We start from the raw sequence: 23,234 nt of genomic DNA, 5'->3' as shown, positions 1-23,234 counted from the left end.
CTAGAAGATTCACTCTACTGGGTCAATGGATCCATTCTTCCCTTTCCATTTTCTCTACCTTTAGTACATTTACCTCAACTAATTTGCAGCCAAAACTCTCTAGGTCCTGTTCTGCAGATACACTATAATCCTTCTACCTAGAGCAGAACCCGGCTATTTGTGATCTATCATTCTTCAATTGTTACCTTTCACCACCCATCTTTTTTATTTATTTATTTTAATCTAATTGTCATTTCCAGCTGGTCAGGTTCTTGGAGATTCTATTCAAACCGCCCTGCATGGCACTTAGCATATAAAACACTATTGCTAAATACCTCCTACTATTGAATACCCATGATAATTGTGCTTGATTTTGCAAGGTAAGTAGAATTTAGCTCTGTTTTCACTCGTGAAGAAACTCAGCAAAGAGATCAAGAAACCTTGCCCAACACCATATAGTTAGTGAGTTGAAAAACTGGTTTGTCTGATTTGAAAGCTCTTGCTCGCCTATGCGGTATTGCCTTGGTGCTAAAAATAAATGGCTAAATAAATGAAATTACTGAGTAGAAATAGTTACAGTAAAGCAGACATGGAGGCGGTGCTGCTTGGGGTCTGCCCTTTGAGACCACACTAGTTGTGCGGGATAACTAGTGGGCTCTGGCTCTCATTACATTTCCCTTCTAACTGTTACTGTTCCTGATGGATACATTTTAAATATTGTTCACTGGGCTCAGACAAACAATGGGAACCACACTTTGCTCAATATTTTATCATTCGAATTTTTGTTTGTTTGTTTGTTTTTGCGGGACTCAAGCCCAAGGCCTTGAAAACACTAGGCAGGTAGGTCTTCTATCACACACTTAACACCTTTAGCCAATTTCCCCCTCCTTTTCTATTTTCCTATTTTTGATGTCTTTTAACAAATGTTTTAGCTGTTTTTAACTTTTTGTATGTGGTTTACGCTGATAACCCAGTATTTGTCACTTACTTTGGAATGGTGGCATGCTGCCACACAGTCACCAAAAGTATCACCAAGGCCTAGTAGATTGAAAGCTAACGAGGGGCTGCTCAGGTGGCTCTTGTGACGGTTCACATCTGTAATCCCAGCACTCAGGAGGTCATGGTGAGAGGATCAGACATTTCACAGGGGTCGAATATCAGATATCCTCATAGCAGATATTCACCTTATGAGCCCTGACAGTAGCAAAATTAGTTATAAAGGAGCAACAGAAATGATTTTATGGTGTGTGTGTGTGTGGGGGGGGGTTGTCACCACAACATGAGGAGCTGTATTAAAGGGTCACAGCATTAGGAAGGTTGAGAACCATTGGAATAGGGACCCACCCATCCTCCTGGCTTCATCTAACCTTAATTACTCCTGGACCAGTGGGGTTCCTAGATGTCTTCTCACCTGGGTTGCACTTTGGCATAGGGATGCATAGAGCAGTAAAATGTTAGAATGGGGACAAGCTGCTTTCGTGTTTATGATGCTGTCTCTCATTCCCTATCATGTATCTTAACAGACATAATGTCAGTTATTTTTACAGCGCCATTACTGTGGCTCCTGGTTGAGATTTTGAGAGCTTTGTGTGTGGTAGAGCTGTTCATTTGGCTGGCCTTCTGTGAAGTATGTCTGCATCACATGCTTTTAGTGTAATGCCTTGTTGCACTCTAAAGAGATGTTTCAAGCTGCAATCTAGAGAATTGCTTTTTAAAAGCCCAGGGAAGATGTTCACAGCCCTAGAGGATGCTGTGTAGAACATAGGGACATGCCAGTCAGTGTGAGGTTTTGAAACCCATGATGTACAGGAAAATTAGTGACTCCTGACATCTCTTTGGAATTTTAAAAATAATACAGATCCAAACCTAGTCCGTGATATTTTGTATTATAAGTTTCTACTTGAAAGAGTCATTGGTTGGCCTGCAGTAAGTTTGAGACGGGATACCCCAAAGGAAGCAAAATGTTTCTTCCTGGGCCCTGAGTCGGTCTGGTCATTGTTTTAAGCATCTTCCTGTTCTTCTGTTGCATTGGAAGTAAGGTTTGGGGAGATTGCCTCACTTAGGGACTAACCAATTCTTTTTACTCACATCCTACAGGTGGAAATGTGAGGGCCAAAGGGTCATTTTAACACTTCAACCTGAGAGGCTTTTGTCTGTGGTAGCACAATAGTCTTCCAGACTTGGAAGATTTCTTATGTGTTTATTTATCCATTGTGTTTTCAAGCAGTCCTGTGTGCTAATAAACATACCCATGATGGTTTTCCTTTTGATCAGATGAATGCCACAGGTTTACTGTCTGGTTTCTGTGCCTCCTCTTAGGTTTCAGTGAAGCTGTCTGGGATTGCCCTGACTTCTCTGAGACAGCGTAGTCTTCAGTTAGTCCGTTCCCTGTCATTTGTCCTCCAGACAATTTAATTTAGCAACACATTCCTGAACTTGTGCCCTTCACAGTCTCCCCAACATGACATCTTCTCTTAACTGGGTCTTACCCTGCAGTGAAGGCTGGCCTTGAACTTGTGATGGTCTTGTCTCAACTTCTATGCCTGGCTCCCCTTCCTTTTGTTGGGACTACCTCAGTTCTAATTTTTTTTTTCTGGGCTCAATTTTCTTGGAATCCCTTGAGAGCAATGTTTTGTTTTCTTCCTTTTCCTCTCAGAGCCACCAGGTCATTAGGCAAGAAGCTTTACCTCCTGCCCCCACCAGAGGCAAAGTTTCAACCCTGTGTCTTGCCACTGAATAAAATCCAGTAGCATCCTACGCCTCATGGGGTCAGTTGCCTCATTGCTTCCTGATAACTAAATTTATACTTTGGGTTTCACTAAAGCAGCGACCCACTTCTGGTTCCAATTTGATATAGTCGGGATGAGTTAAGGGCATGCTGTGATAACAAGCTATCCACAATCCTTGGTGGCTTTACTCAAAAGTAGATTTTTTTGGTTTTTTGCTCATACAAATGCTTATTGTAGATTTATTCTATGCAACAAGAGACCTGAGTCTGCTAACATACCACCGTCTTATAGTTGTGTACGTCTTAAAATACTTAGTCTTCTTGGTTACATCATAGAGGAGAATGTTTGATGCTCTTGTATCAGCACTTACTTGGTTATCCATAGCCTAGAACTACTTGCATGTTTTTGCCTCACTATAAGGGGGTAGATTGACTTGGGAATATAAGAAAATACTTTCATATACATATTTAAATATTAGGAGTTGTAAATTGGGTCAATTACCTAAACCTAACATTAATTTGATCTTTTCTTAACAAATGAACCTCATATAACCTGCAAGACTTTTGCACAGGGATTCTTTATAGTCCTTCTATAAGAAAACAGGGAATGGGGTAAGCTGGCCCATGATCCTGACCCATCTGATTATCATTTTCTGTCCTAAGCCCTGTTACACACCATAAAGGGCATATGTTTGTGTTCTGTCCCTACCCTGCCAGCATAGGCTATCCAATGCTAGCCGACTCGTCTCCCTTCAAAAGCATGCTTCTGCAGAAGAGCATGCCACTGGAAGCTGCTGAGAGATATGAACCTGACACGCGTGTAGCCAAGAGTGGTGGGATTACCCACAGGTCCAGGGACTTCTCTCTTCAGTGAGATTGTGTGGCTGGAGCAGGTCCAGAAGGAAGCATGGGTCCGAGGCAGAGCCACTGTTCACCCAGGCCTCATGGCAGTTCTGAGAAAGCACAGTGTCTTTTTGCCTAGAAAAATGAGGGTAGGATGTGGGGTGACCTATAGGCTAGTCCAAACCTCTGTAGTGCTAAGTCAGCTTTGAGCTATCGCCAGGGGAGGTAAGTGCCTTCATCATCTGAATTGAACGTCTTATCTTGACAATGCAAATTCTCACAGTCCCATTGTGATAGAGAAATCAGTTTCTAAGGCACTGTAATGAATTTACATCAACTCTAAATTCTCTTATCTCGGGAGGTAATGGGACTGGGTCATACATCTCAGAGTAGCATGCTTATCATGTCACCATCTAATAGGAAGAACTTAGAGAAAGGAGCAAGCCCTCACAGAGTGCAGGAAGCCTACAGTCAGGAATGCAGGTGATCAAGGTCAAGTGACTGCTCTACGAATGTGGCGCTGGGAAGGATTTTTATTCCCTTTCAGCCACCATTGAATTTCATCAAGGAGACAGAATCACCTGTTCCTCAGGCTGTCAAGAAAATTAATTTGCACACATAAGTAAAACAGAAATATGGGTAAAGAAATGTCCTTTCTCAAATAAAAAATAATGAAAACTAGTGATACTCCAAGAAGTAAGTCTTCGGTTTTACTGCAGGGAGAGTGATATAAGAGAGGAAAGAGGTGTGGGGGCTTGAAGTCCCCACCTGGTCTGATGTCCCAAAAAGTACTTTGGGAAGACCCTGGGCTCTGGAGGGTCTTCAAAAAGATGTTTTCACTCTCAACCTCTCTTAAGCATTAGCCTCCTGATGCTTAAAAATGAGGGAAAGAATTCCTTGATAGTGTTGAGAAGGGTCCTTTGACAAAGTGTTTCAAAGAACAGCCAGGTCGGGAAAAGAGTGGGAAGCAAGGAAATGAGGACTTTCCAGAAGTTTCTCTGAGAAGAGGCAGACGTTGCCTCAGAGCTGGAAGGCACCGTTTGGTCAAGGGGTGTTTATTTTTTAACTGGGGGATATACCAGAGTGTGCTGTATAGTCGGGACGTGTGTCTTAGTGGAAGGGGAGGGAGGGTTAGTAGAAAGAGGTAAGTACCAGCCTCTGGTTCTAGGAAATTCCCTCCCCGTGGCTGGAGGGAAGTCTGTGTATTCAGAGTTGGAAGAGTGAGATGGCTTATCCAGTGGGTTTTGTTTTCTATGAACCATGAGGCAAAGATGTGGATGGACATCCATGGGAGTAGGAAGGGCAGCTGGGAGAGAAGAAGTGTGTGAAATGAGCACAGTATGGGGAGGCATTATGATGTTGGACAGTCTCTGGAGTCTTTGTGAGTGCAAGGTGTCAGGGTTACAGTGTTCAGGATATATACTTGTTCCCACAGTAAAGAACGTGTGTTTAAGCCACTGAAGAGATGCCATAAAGCTTAGTTAAAATACATAACTAATAAGGGGATATATATATATATATACATATATATATACATACATATATATGTATAATAAAATATAACCATTTTTAAAGCTATTGATAGATTAAGATGCAGATGACTCCATCCCTTAAAATGAGGACTGAGACCATATGGCCTCGTGTGAAAGTGAAGCTCCTCACCCTCGTTTGTTTTTACGTGTAACTTCTGTGCACACGAACCTATGCTGGGAATGAGTCTGTCTCCCTGGCCACCTCCTGACCCTGGGCCATTAAGGGGACATTTGTAAACAAGACATAGCCTGAGTATCTGGAACAGGACATCAGTGGCTTATTGGGTAGATGCCTATTAAGTATTCTTGAATTGGCCAGCCTGCTGCAGCTATGCATAAATGTGTTGTTTGGTTTTGCAAGAGAAAATAGCTACCAATCTTCAGTAATAATGCTATATCATTAAGCTAATAAACCTATGGAAATTTTGTCCTGATAAGTATTCTACTGAATTATTTTCATTATCCGGGACATTACCTTTAGGCTTTTAGATATATTTATTGGCTAAAGAGCCTAATTTTGAAGCTTTTTATCTGCGACTGAAAATTTCCCTTCTCATCATCACCTTTGCTAGTTGAATGAGCTTTTTTTCAAGGGTCAGCGTGGGTATGTGTATGCAACTGCCCAGCATCACCAGGCTAGCAATTCAAGGGCTGCCGAAGAGTTTGTTGTTCTAATAGAGGTCTCCCTGTATGCTCAGCTCCTTGCTTTTTGTTTTGTTTTGACCATTTTCTATCATTTTGTGTTTGAATAAAGAACAATTTTCATTTTGTAAATTACTGTTTGGGTCTGGGTTATGTGGCACATATATTTGGGAGACTGAAACGCAGAATTGAGAATTCCAGGCCAGTTTGGGTTATGTAACGCGAGTTTGCCTCACAAGACAACAAAGCACTCGTATCACTGTTTGCAGGCATTTTTTCCCTATTCAGTTTCTCTATACTAAGTTGAAATCTTGCAGTATTTGAGGGTTTTGTGGTGACAAAACAATATAGCTTGATGTCATTAATATAGATTCTCTTGTGGGACAGTTGAGCCAGGGTGCCAACTCTCTGGTCCTAACACTGCTTACTTATTCAGCTTCCCGGGGTCTTAGTTTCCTTCTGGGTCACTCAGATGTGATACTGGTGTATGTAAACTAAACGAAGTTATATGTAAAAGACCTGCATGGTCCTATGGTAAATACCCAAAGGTTTCTTGTTAGAGATCCGTTGAAAATACAGAATGATGGTTCAGAGAACATGTCCACTGGGTTTTGAAATAAGTGCTTTGTCCTGCAGTAGAAGTGAGAAGGAAGAAAATCTGGTTTCTCAAGGAAAACTTATTCCAATGCATAAAAAGAGAATTCTTTAATCATGATGTGATATACCACTTGGTAGTGGGCTCTTCAGTATGATCGGTGTCTTTATTATTTTTTTCGTAATAAGTGGAGGGATGTGAATGTTGAAACATGCATCAGTTGATGGTGGCAGTTATGGCTTTGGCTATGAACGAGCTGTGTGGGGTCTCCTTGCCGTGGTGGGCCTGCTCGGTATCTTGACATTGTGGTGACGCTGACCTGCACCTCTGGCAAAGTTGTATGGAAGTAAATGCACACATCCAATAAAACCGGAGAAACTTGAAAAGACTCTGAACTGTGTTAACAAAATTTTAGTTATAACATTATATATAGTTTTGTGAAGCCCTGATGCTAGGGGAAACTAAGTCAAGGCTGAACTCAAATCTCCAACAGTCTCAAAATTACCAGTAGCCAGTGCGCATTCAAACTGTTGTGTGATCTTACGGATGCTTTTTGTTTGCTTCCAGGGTGCTCCTGCCTGACTCGTACACACTGTCATTGGCTTTTGTAAGTTGATATTTCTTTTTCCCACCCTTTCATTTTTAAAAATCTCCCTCCTCAGCATTTTGCCTTCTCTCATCACAGGGGAATGTTTGTAAATATCCTGGGACAAAATATTTTCATGATTTGGTTCAAAGATTGGTATTTTAAGGTCTTTTTCACTTTATCCCCCAATGCTAGTAGATAAATTATTTTGAGGAACTTTGGTGCCTACACCCTCCTTGGGCTCAGAAGCACGTGTTTCTCGAGTGACTTCTTTCCAGGATGACTATAGGTAAGAGCCACATGTGGAACTCAGCCGCATGTGGAACGCAGCCACATGTGGAACTCAGCCACATGTGGAACTTGGCTTGTATATGCATCTAGACTGTTGGCCATTATTGTCTCCATCCAAAACATTCTGTGCCATCTTTGATTTTGATACAGAAGACTTTAATATGATAAATGAATGTTACAGATAGCAAATAAGTACCTGAGGTGTCTTTATTTTCAATCTGTTAGCAAGAAAAGGCTGGTATAAACTGACAGAATAAGTTTCTATCTTCTGACACTTCCTAAGTCAGTATCTTGACTTTTGTTCTAGAAAGGGTATTTCACCTATGTTTGTGTTACCAGAAAGTTGACACATGTAATACAGTCTCTAAAGTTTTTGTCTTAACATGCTTATTCTTTAGGCTGTTAATTGATATCATGTGGCAAAGGGCAGTATGGTTCTGAATGTATATTTTTCACTATGGGGGAAATATATATATATCAACATGATATCATTAACAGGATAAGTTGTACATTGTTGACAATGACAACAAAATAAACTAAGGACATTTGAGCATAATGGAAGAGGTTATAGCTTAAAATTTTATGAAGACACTTGATGCAGACAATAGTCAAGCCACAACAATCATCATCTAGTTTTAAAACAACATGAAAAAAAATGACAGTCCCCCTCCCCCCCAGAGAAAATAAAAACATCTGGAACAGACTGTCTCTAAGTTCCCTCACTGCGGACCCTTCCCATGAACTCTAGATTCAAGCATCTCGTCACTGGGTGTCTGATAGCCTGTCATGGCAACAGCTGACCTCCCGCATCCTTTGTTGGTTCTCTTCATGGCAGTAAGCGGTGGCTAGTCTCCCACTTGCCTAAAGATGACGTTCCTGGTACCATTCTCAGCTTTTCCTTTTTCATTCTTTCTGTTCTCGACACCCAGCTGGCAGCAGTTGCTGTCCACTCTCCTTTCTGCCTGTCTAGGAACACCTCCTCCCCTTTCCTTTCTACCACAGTGCTGCAGGTCTTCATTATCTGCTCATCATCATAGCTCCTAGGACCTAATGATTTGGCTCTGTACTTTTATACTTTTTCTCCTACATCTCTTTCTCTAAACAGCAGCCTTGTAAATTACTTAAAAGTCTAATCATGTTAATTTTTGACCAATATGTGTGGTGGGTTCCTAGCTCACTTACAGAGCCTTCTTATTAGTGCCTACACGATAGCGGCCCCTCTTGCCTATTGCCTAATCTTTCCCTGTTCCCCGCCCCCCCCACTGCCTCAGCCATCCAGTTTTCTTATTTTTATGTCTCAATTTGCCGTTGTTCCCACAGATAGTTGTACTACTAGTTCCCTGACTAACTGAAGATCTTCCTTCAAATTGATATTTTTCTCACCCAGGCTTCCTTGGCCAGCCATTTTAAAACTGGTGCCATTTCCCCCACCTTTCCGCCATTTTTTTTTTCCTAATCACCATCTGACACATATTGTTTGCTCGTCTCCTTTTCAACCCAAAGGTTAGTTCTAGACGGGTATACATTTTTGTTTCCTTTTTTTTTTTTTTTCACACTGCTGAATTCTCCAACATTAGCAACTGCTCAACAAGTACTGTTAAAATGAGGAATAAGGATTTACACGCAAGCTTTGTTATATAACGTGACTCCTGTATCCATGGTTTAGATGGATAGGTGGGTAGATAGATAAATAGATTAGATTAATATAGGTAGATAATAGACAGATAGGTAGATGATAGATAGATAGATAGATAGATAGATAGATAGACAGACAGATAGATGATAACAGAAGTGGGAGAGTGGGATCTCAAGAAGTGTTAGCTTATTAGATGTAGTGAGGGAAGGAAGACTTGGGGATAATTCTCTCCATGGTACTCAGTAACAGGGTACAACGGAGCAGTGTGAGTTCTAGAGACCGACCGCACGCTTGCCACTTCCATCCTGGCTCCCCCACGCCCCCCATGGCTTTAGCGAGCCTCTTCACCCAGCTGCAGCCTGGGTTTTCTCCACTCTGAAAGGCCGATTCACAATGACTCAGTCGGTTGTGAGGAAGATCACGTTTTAGTATCTCAGGTCTTTGCAGATGCTTCTGAAAAGATAGGCAGATGGACCGATGAGTGTGCTTGACCTTTGCCATGGGCTTTCTTTAAGTAGTAAATTTCGTGAGTACTTTTGAAAAATAATTTGATTTAGAGGGACTTAATGAGTTTCCAGAGAACCTCTATTGAGTCAGAGTGACCTATAATTACCTGAAGCTGTTCATAAGACCAGCTTCCTTTAATGAAGCAAGTGTTTTTTTGAGGCACGCTAATTTCACAGTGCCTTGTAAAGAAATTCTTGATGGATATTTCTGTCTCCATTTCAGAAGGCCAGGATGGTGGAGACATTTAGTGCAACTCCTTAGCCTAAAGTGAGTCAGTGGCCAGATTTAGCTTAACATTCTCAACGTCATGGTCCCTTGTCTTCGTCACAAGCCACCTTTCTTGCCTCCCACTTTCTAGTTTTTCGTTCACTTCCCCTTTTGTCTCTTCTTTCCTTCTTAAGTTTTCTGAGACAGGGTCTCATTATAGAGCCTAGGTTGGCCTTGAACTCGTGACCCTACAGGTGCAGCCTCTGAGTGGCCTGGGGGACATTGCTGGCCTGTGCTATCATAGTCTGCTGTCTTGGATTTTTTTTAAAGCTCATTCCTCTCCAACCTTGAAAATAAGTGGAAGCCTTTCACAGAGGGCTGTTCAGTACCCTCCTCTGTGGTACCTCTTCGGTAGTTAAAGATAGACAAGAATCAGTGAATTGAGGGCTCAGAAATCTGTGGTGAGCCCCAGGACAGTACTGAAGCTTAGAACTTGGCATGTGGAAAGGCTGTGCGCACTGTCAAGAAGTTTGGTTTTTCCATACCTTTCGTTCCAATATTGTTTATTTTCTTTTCGGCTTAGGAATTTGGAAAGGTAACCCATCTCTCCTCCTGTTTTCATAGGACGAGTGACAGACATGGAGTGAACCGCCATAAAATGAACACATTTCATTACAGGGTTTTGTGAAGGTTGTGTCAAAGGAGCAGTTCTGAATCCTAGGGCAAATTTAGAAACCCTTTTAATCATGTTTGTTCAATAGAGGTGACCCCACTTGGGAAAACACACTTTCTTTCAGGCTCCTTTTGGTTCACCCCGCCCCTGGCTAGCCCTCTTCACTCCCACAAATGCACAAACACTCCTTCACACACAGACCACTATTTAGGACCTGGTTACCCAGCTAGATCCCCTAAATCAAAGGAAAAAAAAAAAAAAGGTAACAGTTCAGCCCCTGTTCCCAATTTTGTTTTGCAAACAGAATTTATACAAACCATACTTCTCTCTTGAGCTGTGTGGCCTTCCCTGGGGATCGTTGCTTTTGGGAAGGCCTAGAAACTAGAAATTACAGTTTTCAGTTGGAGCGACCAGGAGCTAACGTTGGGTGTTAAGAGCTTCGCTGTTAACACAGGCATGGGCTGATCAGGGCTGCTTGTGAGGCTGCCCGCCACACCCTCACAACTGTTAGGTTGGAAATAAAGTGTGTCCAGGGAGTTTGGGTTCAGTGGCATGAAAGAAATTTCAGACCCTTAAGTGGACCATCACTCCTAAAGATATAGGATGGAGGGAAAAAAGGAGAGTGAGGGAAGAGACGTTTATTTATGGAGTGACAGAGGGCCATTGAGGCTCAGCCGGCCCTGGAAGCCTCGGACTTCCCTCAGTGGTTGCTTTCTCCCTCTGACCTTGGATGAACTAGTGAGCAGTATATTACTCCAGCCGATTGTGTCAGTTTGTCACGGTTAGCTTTTTGGACTGTCACTGGAATGTAGGAAACGGATGAATTTGAATTGAACCATGAGGTGGTCTGTCGGGCCCCTCTCCTGGTCTCAGGGAGACCTGTGGCAGTTTGTCTGGGCTGGGCCTAATGAAAGCTTTGGAGGGAGAGAGAGGTGGGGGCCTTTGATCTCTTTGTGGCAGCTGCTCCCTGGGAACCCTCTGAAATCAATGCCCTGTTTTCCTGAAGGACTGAATGGCTCTGCCTAACTAGCTTTGCAAAGCTGTTGGGGGGATTCACTGCCCCTGTTTATTGACAGCTGAAAGGGAGAGCACGGGGAGGAATGGACCTGCTTGTGAAAACCAGGCACAGGGAAAATTAGACCTCAATTTAACACAGAGGAATTTGGAAATTCACCCCAAAGGAGCCGGGAGTTTCTCATGCTTACATTAGAATGACTCAAGTTTGGGGCTAGTGTGCAGTGGACAATGGAGGTTTTGTCACAACTATGCAATAAGTAGGAATATGGTATGCATAATGAATGACGGTAAGGAGAAGTCTATTCAACACTGCCCTTCTCTTTTTAAGACACAGACATAAAGATGAATGTGGACCATGATATAATCAGGTGATGTCTTCTTTTTTTTTTTTTTTTATTATGTTAAGAGTCCCCAGAGTTTGTTTTTCATTTGTTTGTTTCAAAACAACTTTGAACTTGAGTTCTAAGCTCATGCCAGGGACTCATACCATCCCATTCTGTGTGATTATTATGGGAATATAATGATTACACATCAAAAAGTTTTTTATATTCTCAGAATGCTGCAAATAGGAGTGCATGTCAGAAGTAAATGAAACTGATAGTGAACCAAGGCAGTTCCTGGAATGACAATAGTTTATAAACCTTAAAATTACTACCTTCCGTTCCAGAACATAGTAAAGAAAAATCTCTAGTTTACCAGAAGGAAATATCCCACCCTTTCTTAGCTGTCTCCCCTCACTCGCTTCATTTCCCAGAAAGAATTTATGGCTTTTTCCTTTGGCCCCAGCCCTTTGTGCATACCTCAACCACAGCACTTAACACATCCCCCAGAGCTCTTTGTTTAGGTGTATCCTTTTAGCTGGAAGTAAAGCAGCTGTGTCGTACTCATTTTTATATCTTCAAGCCTAGCAAAGCTCTTGGCTCAGTAAATGTGGCCGAATGAATGGGGATTGATGGCTCCCTGTACGTTCCTGCGAGCGTAATTACTTAACCAGGCTGCAACTGCAAATACTAAATTTTAAGAAAATCTGATTGGTCTATTGTACCTGATCAGTGCTATTGCTTTTATGGGACGTTATCAAACACTGTTGTTTTTTGTTTTTGTCTTCATAAGTTTGTAGGGCTCCATCAGCCCCTCTAGGAGGAGGCATTAAAAACATAGGGCTTTGTCCCTTGTGGGGTCAGCCTCTGTTTTCATTCTTTTCTAAAAGATTCTTGGTACCATGCGTAGATATTTTCATTAAGAAGATGAAAAGGCTTTTAACTGATAGTTCTATAGACTTTCACTGGACTAAATTTAACTTGTCTTTGAGATGATAATATAGAATAAAACCTCCCCCAGCAGTATGTTTAACTTGCTTTGCTGCCATTGTAGATTATGAATCCTTTGTTAAAGGAAACAAATAAATAACCCCTGCCTCCCCCCCGCCATGTGAAAAATGAGGGAGATTTCTATCCTGTACAGCCACTTAGATTTCATAGGACCTTAAAGCAAACCCAATTACTGAATGATTGTCAAGTTACAAGTTATTTCTTTTAAGTTTGGGGTTTAGGGAGGAATGAGGTATCACTATTCTTTAGGGAAACAACATCCTAAAATTATAATAAGAATTCTTAGAAAATATGCATAGCACACTGGAACTGGCCAGAGTTTGGTTCTCATGTTTGTTTTCTTTTCACACTAAGGATTTCTGTTTTGGGCCCAGGTGGGAATGAAGCCACAGCTGCAGGAACCCTGTAGGAAAGTAGGCATTGGTATAGGCTACACAAATGTTGGGTCCAAGAGGGTGGGGTACAATTGAGAGGTTAGATCTCTTCTGAGGAATATCGCCATGGCCTGATCATTGGCAGATGTTCATCTCAAAAAACAAAAACAAAAACAAAACAAAACAACAACAACAAAAAAAACCCAAACAAACAAATAAAAAACAAAAAAACCCCAAAACTAAACAACTATTACTTTGTAGATAAGAAAGCCTTACATGCTGAGGTTCTATAGCTTGACTATTTAATCCTCCCTCTTTCTGTAAGTTCCTGTGGCATCACGCCTAGGTAGGGAGGGCCAGAAAAGCAGTAAGAAAGGTAGGAAGTGCAGCTGCACCTGTGTTTTAAATGGAGGTGTGATATATTGGATTTCAGCAGAGAGGTGTGTCCTTATCTGCTTTAAGGGAGTACACATAACCACGAAAGTAACTTCCATCAGCCACCATGTGCTTGCTACATGTATGGAATTGAATAATTCCAACTATGGTACTCTCCATACAAGAGCCAGTTTCCTTGGTCTAACATTTAAGAAAAAAGAATTCAAGAAACTTAGGAGTCTTCCCTTCAAAACAGATTTGGTCTTATATACTTACTTCCCATCCATCCATCCATCCATCCCTAATAAAGTAGTGTTTAATAAGCCTTATGAATCATTAAAAAATTAGCTATCCTCTTTCACACTTGAATGATTACAAGATAGCTATTCTAAAATATAAAAATACTATAAGATTATATGTTAGGTCATATGTTACTAAGTAGTGTGATCTTCTGTAATAACCCAATAACCATTAAAATATTTAGTATTTATTCATTGGTTTGTTTATTTGGAAATATTATTGTCATTTTAAGTGAATAGTAAAGTCATTTTTTTCAGCAATGCAAGAAGACCTTGATTCAAGAAGAAAAGACCCACCTTGGGTCATATTCAGACTGGTTTTTACCTGTAGAGCTAGTAGAAATCAAGCTGGGAAGGTTTTAATGTTAGAACAAAACAAATGAGAGCTGTCTCGGTTTGTGGACTAGTCATACTTATGGTTGACAAGCTGTCCTTTCTATAGTTAGACTGGTCTGGGGCCTGTAGTGGATTTCTGTCTGCGACGTGACAGGTGATGGGTTTGAGTTGTTATTGATGTATTTCTTTTCTTTAGTCTTTTCACAAAGAAATTTATTGAAATCATTGTCCATCTTTGAAAAGTCCACCACTGCCTTCCCATTAATTGCCACTTCATCTCCATCCTTTTCTGACTCTCAGAGTGAATCACTGAGTAGGTCAAGGTCAAGCACTGTCCTCTGGGTGTCTCCATTTATTCAAAAATTTTGAGTTATAGAAAGAAAGGTGGAGTGCTGGGGTTTGGCATTTTCCCCTTTAGTGGGTCTTGCTTTGTTCTTTAGAGTTGTCCTCAATGGCTACGCACTCAACCCACAGCCCTCTTCAGCTCTACTCTGGCACTCATTTCCCCGAGTATGGGAGTCTTTGCTTAGCTGACATTAGCTTCTTATTTCTGCCTAAGGCTTTGAGGGCTTTTTCACTTCCGATACCTAAAAATAAAAAAAAATAAATAAATAAAGCAATTGCAGATAGACAAAGCATCCCCTACCCACCAGACCCAGTGTTAGCCTCTTTCCTCACGTCAGCTCAGTTCCTCTGCCAAGCATCTCACACTTTCTAGGTGGATCACTGTCACCATGTCACAGCCCAGGAAGCCTGGGGAGAGGGAGATTAAGCAGAGCACATGAGGTTTTTACAAGGTTCCAGGAGACACTGGGCTCTGATACCGTAACTGTGATCTTCACCATGCAGCTTATTGCCTCTCTAAACCAGAGAACACTTCAGGACTGGCCACTGGCTGGATGACATGCGACAGAGACATCCCTGACACCTGTGAGCTCAATTGCTCTTTACGCCTAGACATCTACCCACACATACCATTTCTGTTCGCCATCAGTGCCTCCTCTGACTTTTCAATTATGTATCCCTCTAAGGTTGCTGTCACTCCTGACGTGGCCTCTGCCTTTAGTGTCATCTGAGTCTCATCTTTCCCCTGCGCAGGAAGGTAAATGTGTCTTCGCTAAGCTGTCAGATGTCTGCCCACTCGGTTCCTCCCTGGTCAGTCTTGAGTCTGCTCCTGCGTTCTCTCTAGATTGAAACCCACACTAAAGCCTCCACCTCTCACACAGTAGAAGGTTCTCCTGACAGTTCAGAAAACACTGGTTGTCAGAGACTTTGATTTGAGGAACTCCAGGCGCTGAGTGGAAGGTAGAATTGGGAGTAAAGGTCAGTAACTTATGAAACAGGTTTTGCAGAGAGAGAGAGAGAGAGAGAGAGAGAGAGAGAGAGAGAGAGAGAGAGAGAGAGAGAGAGGAGAGAGCGCACAATGTAGAGACCATCCTAAGAGAACTATTTCCATTTACTCATATGAACTTAAAAATCATGGTTATTGCACAATTGGCTTTTCTATATCTTGACTTACTCAAAATTTTGTGATCTTCCCTTGTATTTTAAAAAGGTGTTTTCAAATAGTTTTTTCTTTTTTAATCTTAAAAGGAAACAAACAAACAAAATGTTAGAAGAGAGCTGAGGACGTTTTGTTTTGTTTTGTTTTGTTTCCCCACTTAAAATTGCAGACTTGGTTTGTAATGTATTTTATGAAGCCTTAAACCAGCTTCCCCACCTCCCCACATAGGCTGATGCTCCATGCTGAGCATCCTCTCCAGCTCTCCTAGCGTGATGAAGCAGGTCAGTGTTTCTACGAAGAACGGCCTGGTTGGCAGGCCCTCCTGACTCTGTTTTTCCCTTTCCACCATGCATGTAAGATCACATTTGCTTTGCACACTCATTTCAAGATAATGACCCTGAATCCTGCCTTATATTTCCTACCCAACATTTTTTTTGGTGGGTTTCCCCTTTCAATATGTCTTAATTCTCATGGCTCAGACTCAGCCTTTAGTCCTAACACTCGAGAGGCAGAAGCACGCAGGTGGATCTCTGAGTTCTAGGCCAGCCAGGTCTACAGAGCAAGTTCCAGGGTAGCCAAGGGATGGATATACAGAAAAATCTTGTCTCAAAAATCAACAAACAAACAAACAAGTGAAACAAAACAAATACTGTCAATCCATTTATTAGTTGTCCAACCCATTTTACCCTATAGCAATCTCCCCTTGTTTGGCAGTTTTGGGGGTGATGCTTAACCATAGCTCTCACGCTCCGTCTACGTACATTTTATTGTTGTTTTTGCTGTTGTAAAAGGTTCTTGACCATGGTACCATTTTAAAAAAACATTCTAGACTCGTAAGTTTACTCACTCTAGCTGACATTTGATTTTCTTTTTAAACTCACTTGGAAGCTAACCTCCAGATGCCCCAGGAGGAAGTTAATGAAGAAAACTACTAAATGTGTCTGTTTAAATTCCTGGTTTGCAACTGGCATACACCGCTTCCCCGCCCCCAAACACATTCAGGAGAGAAAAGTTAGCAAAACCCAGAAATGGCTATGCGAACTGCTTCAGTATGTCTTTTGAATGACTTGGTGACACTTGTGAGACCAATTCATTCCAGGTCTATTTGTAATTGGTTTCAGACATTAAATATGCTACTGCATTCAAAACGCTATCTAAAGAATATCATTGAAATTACTTGCTGGGGCTAGAAAGATGGCTGAGATGTTACAAAAGCTTATTCTTACCTCTTGTAGAGGGCCAGGGTTCAGTTCCCAGCACCCATATGGCAGCTGTCAACTACCTAACTCCAGTTCCAGGGGATCTGGCGCTGTCTTCTGGCCTCCATGGGTACTAGGCTCGCATATGGTGCACTTACATACATTTTGGGCAAACACTCATACACGTTACAAATGAACAAATCCTTAAAACATCTTCTCTTCTCCATTAGCAGTTAAAAATGAAAGGAGAGGCAGCGGGTGTTACTAAAATCAGCCAGTGTAGCCCATTTCCCTACCAGTATTTAACACAATACTGGAAATGATATGTGTTTACACCATAACAAACGTACTTTATTGAGAGAATAACATAATTGACCCATTATGTAGCATTTACCAAGGTAAAATTCTCCCCTTCTATTTTTTTTTTTGTCTCAGCGGCAGGAATTAAAAGTGATTCACAAAGAATCACACAATCACCATGTAAATTGGAGCCACATTAAGATCACAGTCATTTTATGCTGTTTTCTCTAAACGCTTCTCCTTTGGTCCAGTTATTCAACCCACAGTGTGTCAGAGAGCTGCTGGTTGTGATTCAGAGAAGATTAGAAACTCTGTAAATTGTGCTATAGAGAAACTGCAGAGGGGCTCCGTTAATTTTTTGGGGGGAGAGGGTGTCAGTTTTTCTTGGCTGTTGGTGGTGAAATTTTTCCTCCATGGGAATTACTATTTACCTGTTGTAATGTGTAGCAGAGGTGAATCCAAAGAAGCAACCTCTGCCTTCCGTGTGTGTTCTCTTTCTGTAACACCGACCTGAGCGCACTGCTTTCCTGATTATAAAACTTTTGTGGTTCTGATTAGACGGGCCTCTTGGTTGCAACTGACAGAAACTAATGGAAGCACTGAAGAATTCCAAACAGGCAGGTGACAGGAGTGCATTAGCACGCTGGAAAGGCTCACTTTTGACAGGACCATTGTCACTTAGAAGGATGGGGGGCCAGTCTAAAAACACAGAGACAAGTGTGGATCTCAAACACAGGCATGGTAGACCTCCCTTCCATACTCCCGACCCCTGGCTTCTTACTCACCAAGCTGGTGGGAATGTTTCAAAGAAGCCACGAGAAACTTCTGTCTGCACCAAAACAGAGGATTGGTTCTTTCTTCAGTATTCTTTCCCCCCAAGGTTTTAGGTACCACAGATGGGTGGCTACCCTTGTTGTTGGGGGTGTGGGGGGTGGCTGTCTCTTTCCTTTTGGGTCTCACAGGTTTTTGGGTGACAGGGGAAACAAGTACCAATAAAGACTAGACTCTGTTATGACCAGTGGTCCCACTCATCTCTCTTGCCCAGTCCCCAACTTCCACACTCTGTTACTATGCATTGTCTTCTTCAGTACGGTTTAGCATATTCCCACGACTCTCATAACACAGACAGAGAGCCAGGGCTTTGGGTTCTAAACTGAGTGGCCTATCTTAGGCACCTCTGCTCCATGAATGGCCACTATTCCATAACCCACATCTGCAGGTCCCAAACATCCAGGCACAGATTGAACTGGAATTTCCTTGGAGTATATGACTGACCTCAAAACATTTTCTCCTGTCCCCCAAACCCAGACAATGTCATCCAAACCTCAAGTACCTATCATTACAGCATCAGCCTGGAATCAACCCACCTTGTTTCAAGCATTTATTTTCTTTGTCTTGGGGATAGGCTCGCCGCCTTTTCCCTGGGCACCTCAGGTCTAGCTCTCATCATTTTCATCTTAGGGAAATCAGCTGGCCACTCCCTGACCCAGCCTGTTGACTAGGAGACCTAGCTTGGTTAGGAAATATAATCCAGGTTTCCTGGATCTCAGCCTGCAACTGCTCTGGCCTACCTCTTGTCTCTAGACTTCCTTTGGGGTTTGTTTGTTTGATTTTTAGCAATTGAAAGCTTAAGATAAAGGCCTTAAAATAACACCAAATGCTTTCCCTTTCTAGGCATTTGCATAGGAATCAGAGGACTTAATCTCGTGAGTATACTCTGACATCACTCCCCTGTCTCCAGCCTTCCTGCTCTATCTACTTCAGACTACTAAAAACACTGGCCTGGCCCCAGGTCACCAGTACCTTCAGCGCCTATGCTTCCCTCTGCAAACCCAGGTGGCCTTTGTTGTTTGTTTTTGACAGATTGGTTTCAGTCCCAGAAGTCCTAGTTAGTCTAGAGGAAAAGCGCAGTTCTAAGGAAGATTGTGGCGCCTTACTGAGGTGGCATCTATAAACCTGAATCTCACTACCCAAGGCCAGAGAGGTTGGTACTCCCCATCCCCGAGACTACAGCCCCCCGAAGGGTAACCTAAGGAATGCCATTTGTAGGTGCCTTGTAGAGGTCAGTTGTAGGTGCCTTGCTTACCCTGGCAGAGTGTTTCCTTGAATCTAGAGATTTTCGTGGCGCCTGAAAGGTGAGGAGCTGACCCCTCTGCCTGTCCATATATCACAGTAGGGGTGACTTGAAGCTTTGCAGCTGTCAGCCCCAGGGCTGGGAGTGGAGGCTGGAGACTTAGCCGAGGCTGGCTTCCTTCCCTCACAGCGATTGCTCCCACACAGCTGTCTGGTCAGGGATCCTGCCCCAGGGCCTCCTTGCTGTACTGACAGATTGTTTTTTCCTTTCTAAACTAGGTCTGGGGTGACATGGCAAGGGAGGGGAGAGGTTTTTTTTTTTTTTTTTAATCTTTCTATCTGCCTCCCTTCCTGAGAAACTTCAAGTCCCACCGAGTTTCTGCGGTAGGTTTAAATGGTAACAAAGAGGCTTTAGGTCTTGTCAGCCTTCAGCTAGGTGAAAATATGAAAGATTGGAAATCTTCCTTCCACCTTGCCAGCTTAGTGGCTGTAGGAAAGGCACTTGGGTAGCAGGGAACTAACTATGAAAGAAGAAAGCAGATGTGAGAGGCAGTAAGCGCACACCATCTATGCAGCATGGTTGTGTATGTGTGTATGTGTGTGTGTGTGTGTGTGTGTGTGTGTGTGTGTGTGTGTGTTGGGGGCAGGGGGGGGGGAGGAAATCTAAGGTGAGCACAGAAACTCTGACTCAGTAGAGGCCAGGAGGTTAGAGCATATGGACTGCCTTTCAGATCGCACACACCGGCTTCACACTCAGTTCAGCTGCTAGCTAGTTTCAGGGCCAGGCAAGATAGCGTACGCCCGAGCCTTCATTTGCCAATAAGTAAAACAATAGAAACACTGCCCACTTCTGCAATGGCTCCGGGTGCTGAGTACTTATGTGGTGAGCATCCAAGAGTTGGAAGTTGTGACTACAGAGCAGTGTCACAGTGCTGGACAGGAGCCATGAGGAGATTTGCTTCCACTTTAGAAGATGTGCGGATCCATGAGGGGCAGCAGGGAGGGAGGTGCTCTCTTACGGGGTTTATAAAAAGTTCAGGATTGAACTCAGGAATTGTTTGAAACTTTGAGTTCCATGTATGAGGAATGAAGAGATTATCTAAAATCAAAGATCTGAGGCTGGATATGAGGCCCCCAAATCTATTAGACATTTTCATGTGACCTTTGGTCAGCACGCCCCTCTTTAAAATGACATCCTTTGGAAGTAAATACGGTCTCCCTTAGGGTCTCTTCAAAGATAGGATCTCCCAGTTTACGATCTATCTCTCTGTGATCAGATTTCTTTGACTGTAGGCCTCCAAATTGGTGGGCCCCATTGCGTACGAGGTCACAGTGGTCAAAAAGTAGAAAGATACTTCTGAGAGGCTTTCCTAAGTGAACCCTATACATCTTTAAGCAAGAGGAGTCCTTATTGAAAGTTAGAGCAGAGGTCCCAGTATCTGGCACTGCCCAGTTCATTTTCACTCAGATCCTTAGAAATAAATAATTTTCAAGCATTTGCCTAAATCAAACCAGGAGTATCTCAAAGCAGACAAGTTGAAACTGGAAGAAATCTCTTTGTTCAATTTGAGTTTCAGCGAACGCTCAGCCAGCAGCGAACCCAGTTCACGAACTGAGGAAAAGGCACGTTCTAAAATGTAAGCATACTGCGAAGGCAGAGTGCATTCTAGAAATCATACCCTCTAGATTGGTGAAGCTTCCATTTTTGTCATCCATGAATGGCATTAAAAATCCATTAAACATAATTAATGTGATTCTATTTACCGCATGCCAAACTCCCTTCTTAGAAAATGTGATTTTTCTTGCTCTTCTGGAACTCTGAGATACCACCTTAGCGTTATTTAGTTTTATAGGGTCATTTTCATTTCATGCTTTTTCTTTTTTTTTTTAATTGACATTTGAAACCCATTTTTCCCCCCTTTGATTTTGAAATCTAAGACCTGAAAAGCAGTCTGCAAGTGGCATCCTATTAAAGTGAGATGTGCTATTTTTTCCCTGGTGGTCTCATCCTCTGCTATGTTACATTGTTGCATGATGCACAGGATTGTCCCCTGGGCCCTGTCTCACCTGCTCCAGGTTCTCCCTTGCATTGTTCAGTCTGTGTACGTGAAGCAGTCCCAGGTGGGGCAGGTGGGGAAGGCTGAGAGGCTTGCTCCCCTCCCTGCCAGGGTTCCCCTCCTTCACGGTTCCTCAGACTGTGCAGCAGAAGAGCAAGGTGTGCGAGTCTGCTGAGGCCGAGTATTGTTGAGTGCGGAAAGGAATGGCTTTCTCTTCGTGATGATTTGAATATTTTGACAATGAAGCCAAGCTACTCTATGGCCTGGCTTGTGCACCTCGTGTCTGTAAGCCCATTCCTGGGCAGCAGAAACGAGCCCTCTCCTTTCTGAATCCATAAATTGGTGGTATTGTTGACTGGGGAGATGGGCAGACTCAATGAAGAATCATCCAGACTAATTTTATTCTTTTGCTTTCATGTGATTTAAATCTCTTGGGGGAAAAAAGTTAGCACAAGCCTCTGAGGACCACCCAATTAAATGGCCACAGTCAGGGAGGAACATTTTGAGATGAGGTGAGCCGTTCACATGGTCTATTTACACAAGGAGATGAGGATCAGACGGAAAGCAAACAGATTCAGACAAATACATGGTCACCTCCAGTCTTTTCTTCTTCTTTTTTTTTTCTTTCTTTTTTTTTCCTGGACTATATTTGATTGTTTTCCAAACTTGTCTAAAGAAAGCTACAATTTTTCCACTTTTAACATAAAAGAAGAATGTTTATATAAAAAACAAATGGACATAGCCTTTGTTGATCAAATTGAGAGAACAGATGGTCAAGTGAATACAACCACTCAGATGAGGTAGAATTGGCTTTCGCAATCAATTTCATACTGGTTAAGAAAATCCTGAGGCATTCTCCCTCCCTCCAAGAACATCAGTTTGGCAGAATAGTCTAAGTTGGAAGAGGCCAAGTTGTAGAGTGAATTGATGAACAGGGGTATGGGTTACTAGACGCATATCGGTGTTCAGTGGTACAAGGTTGATGTAAGGGCCAGAATCCTGGGGACTAGGGAAGAAACATCAATTTTCAGGGTCCCACTCAGGCTGTTTCAATCTGTCCTGATTTGTGAAGTGGCCTTGGAATCTGTTACAAACAAAAACAAAACAAAACAAAGCTCCCTGCTAATTCTAAAGCACAGGCAAGCTTAGGACCCACATAACTGTATATTCAGTTTAGAGATGCCGTCCTTTTTGTACTGCAAGCTTGATAAATCTATATGCTTATATAAAGCTTCTGTCGAAAGTGCATGCCACCCAGTTAATGCTTTCTTTCCATTCATAATTTGCTTCATGTTCTGTTACTGCATAGATTTGCATACCTGTTTTATGGCATTTTAATATTGTTGTTTTAAAAGAAACACCATTTCCTCTGAGTGCTGTTTTGAATATTTTATGTAAGCAATTTCATGTTTTTTTTTCCTACTTGCAGAGAGCAGGGGGAGACGTCAGAGTTCTAATCCAGTTGCATGTATGACAAAGATAGATTTTAAATAAACACCATCTATTAAGATGCTTGGGAAGGGACCATGGAGTTTCTTTATACCACACGGGGGGAGGGGCATGTGCTCACAGAAGGAAGTTTAGGTGGTGGAATCATGGAAGAATGATCTTCTAGCTTCATTCCCTGACGATGTCCAAGGTCTCTTGTTGCAGGTTTGAGTCTTCAGACAGACTTCTAAAGGACTTCACACCCGCCTCACCGCTGACTTTCCTGGTCACACAGAAGGTATGAAAGTTTAAAAATTATTCCTATGTGGACATGTTTACTAAGAATTGCTAGGGCTGGCCTAGTGTGGTGGTACATATGCCTTTAATCCCAGCTCTTGGGAGGCAGAGGTCAGTGAATCTCTTTGAGTACAAAGCCAGCCTGGTTTATATATAGGGGGTTCCAAGCCAGCTAGGGATACACAGTCTCAAAAAAAACAAAGTTGCTTAGAAGCACATGGCAAACTCAGGGACGCAGGGACGTGACAGAGGTCTGAGGTACTTCAAGAGAGTTGCAGTGGAGTGCACGTGCGCACAGACACACATACACACACACAACACACACACACACACACACACACACACACACACACACACACACACACCTCCTCCATTTTCCTCTTAAACTATACAACACTTTAGAATTCCTTTGTCCTGTGAAAGCA

The 23,234-nt window shown here is 42.5% G+C and overlaps 1 protein-coding gene across 18 annotated transcripts in view; it reads left to right on the top strand.

The window, feature by feature from the left end:
* The window catches only part of PLAGL1 (PLAG1 like zinc finger 1), a 49,155-nt gene that overhangs the window by 8,772 nt on the left and 17,149 nt on the right, over positions 1 to 23,234 (top strand). For 4 of the 18 annotated variants that reach the window (XM_084777058.1, XM_084777049.1, XM_084777063.1 and 1 more), the window contains exons 2-5: positions 6,887 to 6,926; positions 18,629 to 18,660; positions 18,818 to 20,664; positions 22,724 to 22,810. The gene's annotated coding sequence lies outside the window, so the exon portion shown is untranslated. Of the gene's footprint in view, positions 1 to 6,886; positions 6,927 to 14,982; positions 15,054 to 18,628; positions 18,661 to 18,817; positions 20,665 to 22,723; positions 22,811 to 23,234 lie in introns of all 18 variants that reach the window. The other 14 variants (XM_084777066.1, XM_084777054.1, XM_084777055.1 and 11 more) reach the window with 9 other exon arrangements.

The sequence above is a fragment of the Acomys minous genome, assembly GCF_964271855.1.
Source record: "Acomys minous genome assembly, chromosome: 3".
Classification (NCBI taxonomy): domain Eukaryota; kingdom Metazoa; phylum Chordata; class Mammalia; order Rodentia; family Muridae; genus Acomys; species Acomys minous.
The sequence above is the reverse complement of the archived record's forward strand: the minus strand, read 5'-3'. Positions and strand labels throughout refer to the sequence as shown.